This window comes from Rhipicephalus microplus, unplaced genomic scaffold (assembly GCF_043290135.1).
Source record: "Rhipicephalus microplus isolate Deutch F79 unplaced genomic scaffold, USDA_Rmic scaffold_409, whole genome shotgun sequence".
NCBI classification, from domain to species: Eukaryota; Metazoa; Arthropoda; class Arachnida; order Ixodida; family Ixodidae; genus Rhipicephalus; species Rhipicephalus microplus.
Genome location: NW_027464973.1, coordinates 52,874 through 57,500, shown reverse-complemented (window position 1 = coordinate 57,500; position 4,627 = coordinate 52,874). Strand labels below are relative to the sequence as shown.

Below are 4,627 nucleotides of genomic sequence, written 5' to 3'. Positions count from 1 at the left end.
TGCGCTTTGCGCGCGAACGTTCCCTGTTCGCGCGGCAAAGCCTGGAGGAGGCACGGCCCCGCAGCGTGTTCGAGCGCCCGGTCTACGGGACACCCTGCTTACTTCGAGGGCAACAAGCGCAACGCAAGGCTGCGATCTCGCGCACTTTGCGCACGGCTGGAGAAGCTTTGCTGGCCGGCTTTCGCTCCTCGTGTTTACCGTGCGTTAAAGTTGCGCGTCCGTGGCTCTCGCAGCTCTTGCGCGCCCGGTCGCAGAGAGGAGTACGCAACCTCGACCGCACTTTCCCTGCAGGCTTCCTTCCGACTCGAAGTCCTGCGGCGGTCTCAACGAGGTGCCACATCCTCAATGCAGTCGGTCGCCCCCGTTTCGGTTGGGCTCTGGCACGACGGTCGCCACCGTCTCGCCCTTGAGTGGCCGCTGTTGGCGCTCGCTGTGAGGTGTTCAGCGTGCTGTCCGTGTTGCCGACGCGGTCAAAACGAGTCGACGGCTCACGTTCCCTTGTGCGCCGAAGGCTCTCTTGATATGTGATCCGACCCTCAGACAGACGAAGCCAAGGGAAGACCCAAGGCCGCAATGTGCGTTCAAAGAATCAGTGCTCAGTGTGTCCTGCAATTCACACCAAGTCTCGCAGCTGGCTGCGTTCTTCATCGACCCGAGAACCGAGTGATCCACCGCTTAGAGTCGTGAAAAAGTGTTTGTTCAATTCCGTACAGTCAAAACCAAACGTTTCTGGCACTCGGCCAAACAGTGGCCAAGAAGGGCGCTTTTCAGCGCACGCTTGGACTCCAAAACTCTGCCGCGCCTTTTTCGGCTGCCGCAAATCGAGCAAACGGTGTGTTTCGGACGGCGTTTCGCTTTCGCTACTTGCGAGTGCTTTCGTGGTCCACCCCTCTATAAATACTCGGGAGGCGTCGAAGCCGGTTCTCCAAGCCGGACCCGTAGGTATCGTTGTGTGCTCGCTCTCATTGGCCCGCCTAACCAGAAAATGCCTGCGGTACACCCATTTGGATAAGAGTGCACGCAGATGCGGGCCTCGACGGCTACACATTTCCTCGGGCGGCCGCCTCCCGGCCTCCGTGGAGCGCGGGATGCACGGTCCCATCGACAAGCCTCTCCCGTTTTTACCGTGGCGTCGCGGTTCACCACGGCAGGCGGGTCGGTCTCCTCCGCATAAAAAGGGGGACCCCCGCTTTTTGTTCCACGAAATCGCACAAGCTTTTTTCGCATCCACGGTTTGCCACCGCACACCAAAATGCCGATCCGGCTGCCTACTTTAGCCAACAGGTGGAGCCAGGCGCGCCGTACTTGCGCGGCACTTCCCACGTCCACCGAAGTCGGTGCCAAGGACCACTTTCGGCGCCGGAGCCGCGTACGAGCCTACTCGAGGCGGAAGAACGAAGCCAGCAAGGGCCTGGCCGCAAGTGCGTTCAATTGTCGGGACGTCCAAGTCCCTCGTTCTTCCGTGCTTCCTCTTTCGGCAAGTCGTTGCGGCACCTTCCCAAAGCGCGCAGACCCGCTAATCGCGACGAGCGCGACGTGGCCGTGCCGCCTTTCCCTCGGCAGCAAGCAAAACGCCTGGCAACGTCGACGCTCCCCTAACCGCGATCTCGCACCGTGTTTCGTGTGGCGAATTCAAAAGCCGGCCGGCGCTGCTGCAACCATTACGGTCGGTACGCATACGCCGCGGAGGGCGGGACGGTCATCGGAGCGTGCGGTTCCTCCATCGAGTACTGCGCACCTCGGCCGTCGCATCGCCGTGCCATGACCGGCCGCGCGTCAACGCGAACCGGTGCCAGCGAGATCCCTCGCCTGCAAGAACCGACCGGCAGCCTCCGTCACCCGAGGACGCGGAGGCGCTTGCCGCGGACGGCGGGACGGTATGCACTGGTGCACAGCGGACCCGTCACATCGCCAGTTCCTTGACCGACCGCCGACGCTTGTGCCGTTCCTCTCGTACTTGGCAGTCGCCGCGCGATTGTCGGGTCTCGTTCTTGCACGCTCGAACGGTCGGGAGGGCACTCGGCTGGCGTTTCGGGAACGCGCAGCCTCGCCTTCTACCGACGTAACCACGACTCGCCGTTCGCGCTCCGCCGCTCCTGTTTACAGTACTAGGCGGTCCCGCAGCGGTCGGGTCGCGCATTTCGAGCGCTTCGAGCCACGGTGCAGTGGCGGGTCGAAAGCCGACCTATGAGTGCGTTGCGCCGTTTGTACCCGCGTCCGCCACCTGGCCGACCGTCCAAGGTCGCGGTGTTGGCGTCCGCTGGGCGCAACAATTTGTCACGGGGTGCCGCTCCACATTCAGGCAGCCCCGTGGGGAAAAGCCGACCCCGCGTCCAAACGGGGTCAGCGGCAGAAAGTGTCGGGCGCAGACGCAGCTGAGGCGCTCACCCTTCACAATCCGTTAATGATCCTTCCGCAGGTTCACCTACGGAAACCTTGTTACGACTTTTACTTCCTCTAAATGATCAAGTTTGGTCATCTTTCCAACAGACCGGCGCAACCGAAAGGCCGCGCCGGACATCGGTCCGAAGACCTCACTAAATCATTCAATCGGTAGTAGCGACGGGCGGTGTGTACAAAGGGCAGGGACGTAATCAACGCGAGCTTATGACTCGCGCTTACTGGGAATTCCTCGTTCAAGGGGAACAATTGCAAGCCCCTATCCCAATCACGAAAGAAGTTCCACGGGTTACCCAGTCTTTTCAGACAGGGATAAAGACACGCTGCTTCCTTCAGTGTAGCGCGCGTGCGGCCCCGGACATCTAAGGGCATCACAGACCTGTTATTGCTCTGTTTCGTGCGGCTAGGAGCCGCTTGTCCCTCTAAGAAGGTTGTAAGGTGCTGGGAACCCCGCACCTATTTAATAGGCTAGAGTCTCGTTCGTTATCGGAATTAACCAGACAAATCGCTCCACCAACTAAGAACGGCCATGCACCACCATCCACCGAATCAAGAAAGAGCTCTCAATCTGTCAATCCTCCCAGTGTCCGGGCCGGGTAAGTTTTCCCGTGTTGAGTCAAATTAAGCCGCAGGCTCCACTCCTGGTGGTGCCCTTCCGTCAATTCCTTTAAGTTTCAGCTTTGCAACCATACTTCCCCCGGAACCCAAATACTTTGGTTTCCCGGAAGCTGCCCGCCGAGTCATTTGAGTAACTCAGGCGGATCGCTGGTTGGCATCGTTTATGGTCAGAACTAGGGCGGTATCTGATCGCCTTCGAACCTCTGACTTTCGTTCTTGATCAATGAAAACATTCTTGGCAAATGCTTTCGCAGTAGTTCGTCTTGCGACGGTCCAAGAATTTCACCTCTAGCGCCGCAATACGAATGCCCCCGTCCGTCCCTCTTAATCATTACCTCGTATTCCAAAAACCAACAGAACAGAAACGAGGTCTTGTTCTATTATTCCATGCAAGTTTATTCAGGCGACTCGCCTGCGTTGAGCACTCTAATTTTTTCAAAGTAAAAGCACCGGCCATCTCGAGGCACACAATGAAGTGCACCAAGAAAGAACCGGCATGATGTTCAGTCCGAGCCGTCGCATCGGGTAGATGCACTACTCGTCTGGAACTGAGATCCAACTACGAGCTTTTTAACCGCAGCAGCTTTAGTATACGCTATTGGAGCTGGAATTACCGCGGCTGCTGGCACCAGACTTGCCCTCCAATTGATCCTCGTTAAAGGATTTAGAGTGTACTCATTTCAATTACGGGGCCTCAAAAGAGTCCCGTATTGTTATTTTTCGTCACTACCTCCCCGTGCCGGGAGTGGGTAATTTGCGCGCCTGCTGCCTTCCTTGGATGTGGTAGCCGTTTCTCAGGCTCCCTCTCCGGAATCGAACCCTGATTCTCCGTTACCCGTAACAACCATGGTAAGCAAGTAACCTACCATCGAAAGTTGATAAGGCAGACACTTGAAAGAAACGTCGCCGGCTCGTGGCCATGCGATCAGCACAAAGTTATCCAGAGTCACCACACAATACGGGCCGAAACCCGATCGATCTTGGTCTAATAAAAGCACCCGTTACCCAAAGGGCTCCAGGCTCACTGCATGTATTAGCTCTAGAATTGCCACAGTTATCCAAGTAGGAAGAAACGATCTAAGGAACCATAACTGATTTAATGAGCCATTCGCGGTTTCGCCTTATTTCGGCATGTACTTAGACATGCATGGCTTAATCTTTGAGACAAGCATATGATTACTGGCAGGATCAACCAGGTAATCGTTCGACTGCGCGTCCGTCCTCGCCTTCGGCGGGCCGGACGCAGTCTGTGTGCGGCGGAGGCCACCTTCAGGCGCCCCAACACGCTTATTTTGCACTCCGAGATGACGGCGTTCGAGCTCGCTACGGCACAACCTTCCCGAAAGACGAGTGGGAGCCGTGCGGCAAGAAGCACGTTCATGCTCGCTCTTTTTCGTTGCATCGACTCGGTCGCGCCGTGCGGGTTGCCCAAGCCCGCTGCACTGTCGGTGGACCGGCCGGAACTAGCAACGGAGCCGAGACTGCAAAGCCGCCAGACGACGGGTCACGCCCGCGTCTTCGGCGCTTTCGCATCTGAATCGCCCGAGGACGACACGGAACACACCTCGATATCGTGGTAAAACGGCACCGTCCGACAACCAGCCCCTAA

General features: G+C 57.7%; 2 non-coding genes across 2 annotated transcripts; both read right to left on the bottom strand.

The window, feature by feature from the left end:
- Nucleotides 1-530: 530 nt before the first annotated feature.
- Nucleotides 531-683, bottom strand: LOC142794400 (5.8S ribosomal RNA). The gene has a single exon (XR_012892311.1). It is a non-coding gene; the product is annotated as a 5.8S ribosomal RNA (ribosomal RNA).
- A 1,719-nt stretch (nucleotides 684-2,402) lies between these two features.
- Nucleotides 2,403-4,217, bottom strand: LOC142794392 (small subunit ribosomal RNA). Its single transcript, XR_012892305.1, has one exon. It is a non-coding gene; the product is annotated as a small subunit ribosomal RNA (ribosomal RNA).
- Between the last annotated feature and the right edge of the window lie 410 nt (nucleotides 4,218-4,627).